The 12,706-nt window shown below is 42.7% G+C and overlaps 1 protein-coding gene across 1 annotated transcript in view; it reads right to left on the bottom strand.

Moving 5' to 3' along the window:
• LOC144264811 (tetraspanin-36-like) overlaps positions 1-12,706 on the bottom strand; it is a 37,507-nt gene that overhangs the window by 17,621 nt on the left and 7,180 nt on the right. The gene's annotated exons all lie outside the window — the stretch shown is intronic.

Below are 12,706 nucleotides of genomic sequence, written 5' to 3'. Positions count from 1 at the left end.
TGGCTCTCAGCACCCCCACTATACAAATTGTTCTGACCAGTGGGGCAGAAAGGACGGAAGAGAGAGGGTCCAAGTGATCTGTTAAGGCCAGGAAAGAAGACAAAGGACAGAGGAGGAGTTCAGGGGGGAAGTGATAAAGGGTAGTTGGCTGGAAGGAGAGGGCTTCTGGACTGGGGACAAAGAACAGCCAGAGCCCATCAGGACTGGGTCAGGACCAGTTGGGCTGTACTGAGACTTGCCAGGCTTGAGGGACCTGAGAACTTTCTGTGCTGAGTTCGGACCTTCAACAAACTCTTCTGTTTTATGCTGGCTGAGAGTCACTGCCGTCTAGAGATCAGGGTTGCATTGTTCCCTCTGGGTGTGGAGGCCCCGGGGAGTCCAGAGCACGTGGCTCCCTGAGGGGGCCCACGGTGAGAGACAGGCATGCTGAAGGCTCAGAGAGGTACGGTTCCAGGAGCTGCTGGAGCACAGGGCTTAACCCCAGAGAGAGTGTGACCCCCAAGAAGGGCTGTCACACTGAAGGGTGTTCCTCTCAAGGTGAGATGAGGCAAGGAAGCCTGGGGCCCGTGAGTCCATGACTCCTGTGTCATAGCATTTTCATGGTACAGCATTATTGTTCGGTTGTATCAGAGTTCAAGGCATTCCAGAGGTTTAGCTATCATATTAAATAAAGAAAAACCCAACACTACAGCATACACAGACAGAACAATTTTCAGGTAATTAACAAGCGCCTCAAGGAGCCTCAGGTCTAGATTAAATGAAAAACATGACCAAGAGGACACCTCCCATTCTCAAGCTGGTTTCTTGTATTTTTACCTATGAAAAAGCACTGTGAGAATTGCATGTGTTGTCTTTGTCATGTGTCTGATTTAATCTAGACCTTAAGTTCCCCGAGGCACTTATTATTTACTTGAGAACTCCTATATCGACCTAGGACCCAGTCACGCAGGGTGCTGTGCTTTCTCAGCTTCCATTGCTTTGAATAGATCAATCCTCCATATGTACATGGAAATGCTGTAGGCGTATGATCCATTAATACCAATGGGGGTTGTGGATACTCAGCACGATGGGGTCCTATGTCGACAGGGTGACTTTCAAGTCAATAGTAGATACCTTGAGGAGCTCAAGAACTAGAATAAATAAAAAATGTTTCCTGATTCTTAACCACAGCTCATCCATTATTCCATTACCATCACAGATTATTCCAAAGCCCTTCACAGAGGCTGGGCCTGTTCATGACCGTGCTGAGCGCCCACAACTTCAAATGGACATGATGCTGTCCACATAAAAGTCAATGAGAGTTTTACCATGGATCTCAATGGGAACAGGACGGGGCCCACGGAGTTCAAAGGGAGTGGATGGTGCTCAGCGCCTTGTACAAAGTACTCATTACCTCACAGAACTGGGTCCTTTGGCCTAATGCTGCTCTCACTGAAGTCCCAGCAAGAGCTTTGCTACTAATTTCACTGGGAGCAACCCTGGGCCTGTAGTGAGCTTATAGTCAACCTAAACCCAGGGATCACTCACCTCCTAGTCAAAAGAAAAGGAGTACTTGTGGCACCTTAGAGGCTAACAAATTTATTAGAGCATAAGCTTTCATGAGCTACAGCTCACTTCATCGGATGCATACAGCAATAAATTTGTTAGTCTCTAAGGTGCCACAAGTACTCCTTTTCTTTTTACGGATACAGACTAACACGGCTGCTTCTCTGAAACCTCCCAGTCAAAGGCAGCCTCTGCTGGGGTGACATATAAGTTGAACAGTGCACCAGCAGCTCAGCTGTTACCACACACTCCCTACTCCTGATGACACACATTCATTTTAATTGCACTCAGAGGAATTCACTTTTAAAGGAGACAATCACGATCGCAGGGATGCTGTTGTCTAAGAAACAACAATCTGATCCCTTCCACGCCCCCACCAATATTGCACTTCGCTGTGGGAGAGTTCTGAAAGCCTGTGGGGGTGTTTAACCGCCACTATGGAGTTCTGCATTGTTTTTAAAGATGATTTTCTTCTAGAATTGCTCTATTATTTAATCTCTAGGAGCTTCACAGATCATTTCATTCTTTTTCTGAAAAGGGAAAAGCCAATGCTCACGCAAGTTTTCAAACATCTGAAGAAATCCTTCTGGAGAGTAATCCCCACCTAGGAAATCTGCATCAAAGTAAACATAAGAACCATTCATCAGAACAGCTCAGCTATCTTTAAAAGCCTCACTCGCAAACATGAACAACGGACTCTCAGCCCAGTGAAATATGGTATTTGCTTTTCACGAGGAAGCAGATTAGTGCATCTGTCCACATACAGTTGTGTTTGTAAAGAATAAATGAAATAAATGTATGTGATATTATTACTGATGAAAGATACCAGATTATCAGTCTTGGAGATTGAACTCCTTTAGCTAAAGGATTGCAACAGCATGGGGCATAACACAAAAGCTTCCCCACAGTGTCCTGTCAACGTCTCAGAATTGATGTGGAGAAACCATCTCTCCGGTTAAGGTGAGAGTTCATTCTTCATGCCTCCATTCAATCATTGGCCTCCCTGCTGAGACCACTAATAGGGTGCCAATGATTTCTGTGTTGCTGGCACCTGTGTATGGACACTGGATCAAAGCCACCATGTTCATGTCATGTAGGCAACACCTGGATTTGACTGTGTAACCTATGGTCCATTAGGTTTGCCAGTTGACATTAATTTAAAGTAAGGTCCTTTATATTTAGTATTAAAACATGTTGATAGTTTCCACCATGTGTTAACCTCCTTTCCCCATATCTGCTGCATGTCCTGCCTTTATTTTCAAGTGCAAGGCACATCATTCATTTTAGACCTAAAGCTCCTTTCATCCCACACAACTCAGGTGCTATATAGTTCATTGCTCATACCTACACATTACTGAGATCAGATACACTGAGTCATTAAACTGGGGTTGAACTAAACCTTATGTGTATTAAAGGTTTCAGAGTAGCAGCCGTGTTAGTCTGTATTCGCAAAAAGAAAAGGAGTACTTGTGGCACCTTAGAGACTAACCAATTCATTTGAGCATAAGCTTTCGTGAGCTACAGCTCGCTTCATCGGATGCTGTAGCTCACGAAAGCTTATGCTCAAATGAATTGGTTAGTCTCTAAGGTGCCACAAGTACTCCTTTTCTTTATGTGTATTAAAGACATTGCTCCCATGTCATTCCAAGACCCCTGCTCCATTGGGGCTGAATTCTGGTAGTTCCTTCGCATAGTATGATGGTGAAGGAACTGGGAGAGGAACCACAGGTTCCATCCTGGTTCCTCCAGAATCCTATGAGTTGAGATCTGCAGCCCCTCCGTGCGCTAAGCCACAAGGCAGTATTTGAGGATCAAGGGTCAATTGAGGATGTCTGCAATTCTAGCACATGCCTCCAGCTCTATTTGTGGCAATTACCTACTCTCCCTTCTTGGAATAGTTGTGGTCCTGGCGTGAGAAACTTGCACAGGAAGCCATGAAGGGAATTGTGCAGGTTCACTTGGGCTAATATAAAATATAGGCTGAGCAGAGCACTCATTCTGCAGAGAGGAAGTGAAGAGAGTCAGAATTTGATGGCTGGTGTTTGCTTTGAGTCTTTACCATACATTTTTATGACTAATGTTTTCTAGGACTATCAGGTAACACACAAGGTCTAAAAAGCCAGTGCTACACATTTATGGCATTGAGGGGTAAGTAGTGAAGGCTTGGTCCCAAATTCACTGACATCAATATAAATACTCTCATTGACTTCAAGAGGCTTTGGATCAGGCCCTAAACACTGGCAGTACATCTGGTCAAGGTTGAATGTAAAACTTGTATATTAGCCAGTTGTTTTTTAAAAATCCAATTTCAGGTTTATTTAAAAAAATTCAGATTTTACATTTCAATGTTCCTAGTCAGGGAGAGAGAAAAACTTCACTCTCCGATGGTTATACTAGAACTAGACTTCATTGGAGAAGGATGTCAAGAGCTCACTGTGCAGGAAAGTTAAAAGCCACCCGGGCAGTAGGTCATTCAAGTGAAATAATTCCTTTAAGAGTATCCAGCATTGTGTGTTCTTGAACATGTCGGATTTAGCAAAGTTTCTGCTTTTCTAATTCACTTTCAGGTCAGTAAAGGATGCAAAGAAAATTGAAGATTCAGAAACTGAAAATCCTTCAGGGAAATTGTACTTTTCCACTGTCTTCCTTATAAGTTTTGCAGCAATAGATATGACAAACTAAAACCACACTGGTAACAGCAGCATACTGAGACAGCCTCGCTAGGGTGAGTTAGGGCAAAAAGGCCTGGGGTATTTTGTGGGGGCCAGAGCAAAATGGCCCATGGAAGATTTTAATTCATCCTCTGCCTAATTTCTCTTTAAAAAATACAAAACCACAACAACTGTGTGTGAATTTGGTGCTTGCTGTTTTATAGTTTTCGTACAATATTATAATCCAGAATTTAATATTATACTTAATTAATTCTGAACTGCCTTAATCAATAGGCAGGAGTCAGGCGAGAAGGTGCAGCACATTTTGTTAACGACACAATCACTTGTCTCAGTCTGACTCTAAATATGGAGGTTGGGATTTTCAAACACGCTCAGAATTGGCCTCTCTCTGCTCCCGCCCATCCACTTCCACAGGAGCAAAGCTAGGCCAGTGCAGAGCACTCTTCAAAATCTTCTCACACACCCAATCCCAGTTCATGCAAAGCATAGTCAGAGGCATAACACAGATATTGGCATAGTTACTGGTAACTTGTACCTCTCCTTTTTACTTGCTGTGTATTTCTATTAGTCAGAAGTGACTCAGAACAAGCTGAAGGTGCAATGCTATGGGACATTGTGCTCTGCAGCTTACTGTAATTAAATCTGGGTGTGCCTGCAGAGCAACAGGATGCTGGCTTCTGATTTGTCTGGGAACTGGTAAAAGAGGCTTGTTTGCTCTCTAAAACTCCTTGAGATTGTGTGTTTAAGTATTTCTGGGAAAATCCAAGGAGGTATGTTGTGATTTATCAGTATATGTCAATTGAAAAAAGGTGCTTAGTTGATAACCCTGAAGAGGGAAATCTTCTAGGTACAGTCTGGCCAGTGGGAGTGGTAGTTGAGATACTTGTTCCACCCGAGGTGCTAAAAATGAATCCTATTGAGAGTAGCACTAAGTAAACCACTATTCAAAACACACACTGGAACTTCTACGTCTTACTTCTGGTCATGCTGGAAATACAGGGAGCTGGGTTGTTCTCATGGAATTTCTGCAGTTCTGCTTCCAGGCAAAAATGGGAAGTGTAGTGACACTTGAAAATGAAAGAATGGGTAAATACATGGTTTTAAAGTCATTAAGTGAATATTTTGAAGCCCCAGAGAAAAGGGTGACTAGGTTGAAAGCAAAGTTAAACCACAATGGTCCAAATTCCAATTATACCAGTTTCGTCTGTCCACACTGTGGTGCAGTTACACCAGCAACTAACCACTGATGGCTGAAATCCCAAGTCTAGACAAGACTTAGGAATGAAGTGAGGCTGGGCGTAGTTGGTAAAAGAGAACTTCTCACTGAGCAAACTGATTATTTTGTTACTTCATTTTTATTATTGTTGTTCTGATCTACATAAAGCTATTGTAGCTATTTGAAGAGGCATTATTGGCTGACTGCATTTTGGAAGACATGACAACCTAACACTCCCCCACAAAAACTCCCTAGTCTGATTTGTATTCCCTTGATTGCCTGCTAGGGCTCCCCAGTGAAACACAGAATCATAGAACCATAGAGTCATAAGGAACCGCAAGGGTCATCTAGTCTAGCCTCCCGCCAAGAAGCAGGATTCGTTGTGTCTAAACCATGCAAGCCAGATGGCTATCCAGCCTCCTTTGAAAACTTCTAGTGAAGGAACTTCCACAACCTCCCTAGGCAGTCTGTTTCATTGTCCTACTGTTTTTACAGTTTTTCCTGAGATTTAATCTAAATCTTCTATGCTGCAGTTAGAACCCTTGTCTTTTGTCCTGCCCTCTGTTGCAAGACAGAACTACTTTTCTCCATCTTTCTTATGGCAGCCTTTCAAGTGTCTGAAGACCGCTATCATGTTCCCCCTTAATCTCCTCTTTTCCAAACTAAACATATCCAGTTACTTCCGCCTTTTCTCATATTGCTTGCATTCCATCCCTTTGATCACCTTTGTCGCTCACCTCTGGATCCTTTCAAGTTTCTCTACATCCTTTCTATACATTGGTGACCAAAACTGGACAGAGTAGTCCAGCTGAGGTCTAACCAATGCCAAGTTAGAGAGATACTATCACCTCCTGTGACTTGCATGCTATGCCTCTGTTAATGCTACGCAAAATTGCATTTGCTTTTTTTGCAATAATGTTGCATTGCTGACTCATGTTGAGGTTGTGAGCCACCACAATTCCCAGATCCTTCTCAGTAGCGCTGTTGTCACACCAGTTATCCCCCAATTTGTATTAGATATTTAGTTTTTCTTCCCTAAGTGTAACGCTTTACATTTGTCTTTGCTGAATTTCATTTTGTTGTCTGTAGCCCAGTTCTCCAGTTTATCAAGATCCCTTTGAATTTTAGCTGTATCCTCCAAAATGTTTGCAAACCCTTCCCAGCTTCGTGTCGTCTGAAAATTTTATCAGTACGCTCTCTACTCCTACATCCAGGTCATTAATAAAGATGTTAAATAAAACCGGAACCAGAACAGAGCTCTGTGGAACCCCACCTGAGACCTCCCTCTAGTCCACATAATTCCATTAATAGTTACACTTTGTTTGCGGTTGTTTAACCATTTATGTATCCACTTAATGGTAGTTCCATCGAGTCCTCCAGCTTACTTATCAGAATGTCATATGGGACTGTGTCAGAAGCCTTGCTGAAGTTCAGGTATATTATGTCCATCACATTCCCACATCCACCAAATCAGTTTCCCTGTCGAAGGAGGAAATCAAGCTGGTTTGGCATGATTTGTTCTTGGTAAATCCATGCTGGATGCTAGTGATCACCCATTCATCCTCCAAGTATTTTCAAATTGAATGTTTTATACATTGCTCAAGTAGCTTCCCAGATACTGAAGTCAGGCTGACTGGTCTATAGTTGCCCGGCTCCTCCTTTTCCCCCTTTTTTAAAGATGGGCACTACGTTAGCCCTTCTCTAGTCTTCTAGGACCTCTCCTGTCATTCATGAGCTTGGAAATATTGTTGCCAGTGGCTCCAAAATTTCTTCAACTAATTCCTTCATACTTCTTTCAAACTTGAAGAGCAAATCCCAGAATGAGCATTCCCACAAAAGAAGCTACAGAGATGGATGAATGAAATCTCTGTCAGAAGACTTCTTTCACAGCTGATCTGAGAGACAACAAAGCTGTGATTATTGCTGCTTCCCCAGCCATAATGGCTTGGATTGTTCACACAGCTAAAGCCAGAAGGATTTGTTTTTCTTACCCCGTCCCTGCATTAGTCTGATTGAAAGGAGAGATTGTAAATGATTTGAGAACCAAAAAACCCCTACTTGGAGTGGAGAACATGGAGCTAAGAGAGGGTGAAGCAACGGTAATCTAATCCTCCTAAACTGATTATCAGTGAGGCAGGGTGCAATCTGATTCATTGGGGCTGTTTCTCCAGTGCCCTACACCTGGTGTAGTCAGACAGTCATTTGTAAAGTGGGGGTAAAACGCTGCCATTCTGATATGGCATAAATGACCACACAAGGTGCAGGGTAATAATGAATTGGAACCATTACCTGCTCTCTCCAAAACAGTATGACCAGAGTCCCTCTCTAATCCATAATACACACAGTAGAATCATAGAAGACTAGGGTTGAAAGAGGCCTCAGGACTGGACACAATACTCCAGATATGGCCTCACCAGTATTGAATAGAGGGGAATAATCACGTCCCTCGATTTGCTGGCAATGCTCCTACTAATGCAGCCCAATATGCCATTAGCCTTCTTGGCAACAAGCGCACACTGTTGACTCATATCCAGCTTCTCATCCACTGTAATCCCCAGGTCCTTTTCTGCAGAACTGTCACTTAGCCAGTTGGTCCCCAGCCTGTAGCAATGTAGCCTGTCCCCTTTCCAGTGATATCTTACAAGACCCATATTTCATAAAGTATATCTTAGTTATACCATATTCATATCGTAACCATATTTCCATAAAGAATATGGGGCGTAACGTCTCACAGACTTCTGGGCTGTTGGCAGTTTCATGCAACATTTTCCTCCAAAAACAACTTGTTTTCCTTTTTGTCACCTGTCAGTGACCCACAGCGGAAGGCAGGATGCACTGGTCTCCCTGGTTCTGTCTATGCGCTGTTGTACTGTCAATACACACATGCTCCAGCTACATTTTATTGTTTCTTAGTCTGTTTCCCACCAGATTTTTGCTTGCACTCCCAGGACTGGATTCGCAGAACTTCAGTGATGGCCTAACTCTGCTCCCATAGAAGTCAATGGGAGCTGTACCATGGGAGTCAATGGAAGCAGAGCTAGGCCAACATTCTGAACTTTTGAAAAATCTCCTCTGATTTTCTGCCTGCCTTAACATCTTTTTACTCATGTTTAAAAATCCATCCATTTTTTCCTGTACCTTCTTGAGCTTTTTCCTTAAGCACTTCCTTTGCAGTCTATGGCTGCCCGAAGTACTGATTCTGTTGTGTCACAATGCCTTCCGGTTTCTTAATTTTCAGCTGCCAATTCCTTCTTAGTAGCACCACTTTTGGGGCATTGTTTTCATCTATGCATATTCCCCGAGAGTCTGCAGGCATATCTTCATAAACCTCTCTGTTTTCCTCTTCCAAGGTATGCCAGTCCTGATAGCTACAAGCTCCCCGCACATCATGTAGCTTTGTGTGAGTCAGTGTTACCCCCTCCAATAGCTATTGTGGGACCATCACATTCTTGGCTGTACATCCCCCTTGTACATAGTAGATTGCTTTCCCTTTTCCTGTCTTGAATTTGAATTCTGCCATCTGGAATGGGCATGGTGCCATAAAGTGCTTGTCCTTGACACGTCTAGGGCATTCCTTCCCAAACGCTGAACTCAGAGTTCTCCAGGGTGGGGTGTGACCCACTGTACTCCCTGCAAATAATTTGAGTTCTGACCTGCTGGAAGTACAAGCTTGTGTGCCTTCAGTGTGCCAATCAGACAGACATGCAGGGTTACGGCCATTTAGAGCACAGCAGATTTAACTCCCCGCCATGGCTTTGGACCCCCTTGGAGAGACAGGTGATGCATAGCTGCAGGGTGGAGGGAGTAGCTAATGACAGCGCAACCTTCAAGGCAAGGGGAGCTTCAGAGAGCAGCATGGGGAAGGCCATCCCAGGGGTTTGCCCAGGAGACACATGGCTTTGTTCTGCTTTCTCTGCAGATCCGTAGCCTGCAAACCTTGTGAATACTATCAGAAGCACATGGCTCCAGCTTTTTTCATCAACTTTTCCTATTGTTTTTCCACAGGATGGGATCATCAGGGCTAAGAATTAAATTTAGTTTCCCCACAATTTTCTGAATGGGGGAAAAAAGAAATTAGGGTGTGTAGAATGAGTGATATTAAGCTCAGACATTTAGCAATGGTTGGTTTGGGGTTATAGGATCCTAATCAGCACTCCTGACTTTCAACTGGCAGTTTCAGCAGAGATTTACCTTTGACATCATGCAAATAACCAACCAAGATCAAACACTGCTGAAACCTTCATTAAACCTCGGTCCCCCCATTTAAAATGTACAGTAGGAAGGTAACTGAAAAAAAAAATGTATTGAGCTTATTTGTACAAAAGCATGAAGGACTCTTCAGACCTGTGCAAACAAGGCACAGGTTTCAATTGGCCTGGAAAATATGCCCCTCTACAACTGGCCAGGCACAGTAGGTGACTGGTTTTCTTTTCCCTTGCCTGCCTCCAAAGCAACAAGTCATGGCCACAGGGTTGTGGGAAATCCAGGCTGATTTTCAGGAACAAACCCAGGTGTTTTCATTATTTTCTAACTTCTGTGTCAGAGATATTTACATGAACATATCACTGGAAACCTGTTTTGAGACTAGAAACACTAGGCTCTAAATTCACTAAAAGCCATTAACTATTTTCAAAAGTTAAAAGTGAAGCAGCTAGAGCTTCAGAGGTCTTGTTACACCTCTTAGGAGACAATGAACTACAGGACTGGTCCTAGCACTGACAGGCTAGCCCCTGATTCAAGTGGAACTTTACAAAGGTATCATCAACTTCATTTTATTGATAGAGGAAATAAAGCACAGAGAAGCCTGGAGCAAACTGTGCGAAAGTGCCCACTGATTTTTGGGAGCTTCCATTTCTTGGATGGCCAACTTGAGGTATCTGAGGTCTCACTTTCATAAATACTGAACCCCTGCATCAACGTTTACTTCAGGTGGAGCTGTAGATTCTCACCATTTCAGAAATAAGGCCACCAGGTGTCTCAAGTCTGGCATTGAAACAAAGCAAGTGGCACTCAAATTCACCCTGAGTTTAACTGATTTGCTGAGAGCCATACAGTGAATCTATGGCAAAGCTGGCAATAAAATCCAGGTCTTTAGACTCCTAGTCCAATGCCCTTCACGCTAGAGCGAACTATCCACCAGACCATTTCCTCACTAGCTTTAGCAGCCTCTTGGCTAAGCCACAGAGCAGACCCTGGAGTTCTACATTCAAATGATGTGTAAAATGGAGTACAATCAACCGCACTTGTGCGGTTAAAGATTGCACCCTTCGTTAAAGATGGCCACTCCTAGTCAAGATTTTAAGATGTTTCACAGGAACAGTTTACATATCCCTACAGAACATTTACCCTACTTCGCCTGCTCCTAAAGTACGCAAAACACTTTTTGATCTCAGGCAGACATGAATGAAAGGAACATTGCTACCGCGCAACTGAAAGGGGGAAAAAACTTTATCACTGTTTTATTGATAGTATTTTTAGATAAAGTTCTCACGTGTTTCATGTACTAACCCTGAAAAGGTAAATGGGCTATTTAATGGAGACAACTCTATTAGCAAGTGTTGAAATCAGGACTGCAAAGAATTAACATCACTCCAACTGTCACAAGTAGCTTGTCACATTCCCATCCACAGTCTGCTCCAAATTTTCTTCTTACTCTTTTGATCTACTGGTATGTGTAAGGACTGGAGAAGGGCAAACATAGTACCTATCTTTAAAAAGAGGAACAAAGAGGACCCAGGGAATTATAGACATAATCAGCCTAACGTCAATACCTGGAAAGATACAGGAATAAAGTATAAACTATCAATTTGTAAGCACCTAGAGGATAACAGGATTATAAGGGAGAGCCACGATGGATTTGTCAAGAACAAATCATGCCAAACCAACCTAATTTCCTTCTTTGAGAGTGTTACTGGCCTAGTGGATAGAAGGGAAGCAACAGATGTGATATATCTTCATTTTAGGAAGGCTTTTGACATAGTCTCACATGACAGTCTCATAAACCAACTAGGGAAATGTGTTCTAAATGAAATTACCATAAGGTGGGTACACAAGACTATACTCAAAGAGTAGTTATCCATGGTTCACTGTCCAGCTAGGAGGGCGTATCTACTAGGGTCCCACAGGAGTCAGTCCTGGGTCCGATACCATTCAATATTTTCATTAATGACTTAGATAATGGAGTGGAGAGTATGCTTATAAAATTTCCATATGACACTAGACTGGGAGGGGCTTCAATAATTTAAAATGACTTTGACAACTTGGAGAACTGGTTTGAAATAGATATGATGAACCTGAATAAAGACAAGTACAAAGTACTACACTTAGGAAGGAAAAATCAAATGCACAGCTATAAAATGAGGAATAATTGGCTAGGTGGTAATACTTCTGAAAAGGATCCGGGGGGGTTATAGTAGATCAGAAATTGAATGAGTCAACAATGTGATGCAATTGTGAAAAAGGCTAATTTCAATCAGGGGTATATTAACAGGACTGTTGTATATAAGACAAGGGAGGTAATTGTCCCGCTCTACTCAGAGCTGGGGAGGTCTTAGCTCGAGTACTGTGTCCAATGCTGGGCACCAAAGTTTAAGAGAAATGTGGATAAACTGGAGAGAGACCCAGAGAAGAGCAAAAAAAATGAGAAAGTATTTGGAAAACCTGACCTATAGGGAAAGGTATAAAACCCCCCCAAACACCTGGGCATGTTTAGTCTTGAGAAAAGAAGACTGGGGGGGGGGCCTTGATCACAATCTTCCAATATGTTAAGGGGTGTTATAAAGAGGACAGTAATCAATTGTTTTCCATGTCCTCTTAAGATGGAACAAGAAGTAATGGGCTTAATCTGCAGCAAGGGAGATTTAGGTTAGATATTAGGAAAAACTTTCTAAAACTATAAGAGTAGTTATGCACTGGAATAGGCTTCCAAGGGAAGTTGTGGAATCCCCATCTCTGAAGGTTTTAAAAAATGTGTTAGACAAACAACTGTTAGGGATAGTCTATGTTTCCTTGGTCCTGCCCGAGCGCAGGGCACTGGACTAGATGACTTCTTGAGGTCTCTTCAGTTTCTATAGTTCTATGTTTATGTTTAAGAACTGCATCCCTTACTAAGCATGTAGTGTTTCCTCTGCTATTGACTTCAACAGGAATAGGGCAGGGCTTGTAATTGGTTAGGATTATTTCTATGAGACCAAGTGTACTTTTTGTATCACAACATTTAGTACTAGTTTACACATCTGTCATAAATATAAAGGGAAAGATGACCACCTTTCTG

The sequence above is a fragment of the Eretmochelys imbricata genome, chromosome 5 (assembly GCF_965152235.1).
Source record: "Eretmochelys imbricata isolate rEreImb1 chromosome 5, rEreImb1.hap1, whole genome shotgun sequence".
Lineage (NCBI taxonomy): Eukaryota > Metazoa > Chordata > Testudines > Cheloniidae > Eretmochelys > Eretmochelys imbricata.
This window is presented reverse-complemented; position numbering and strand designations above follow the sequence as displayed.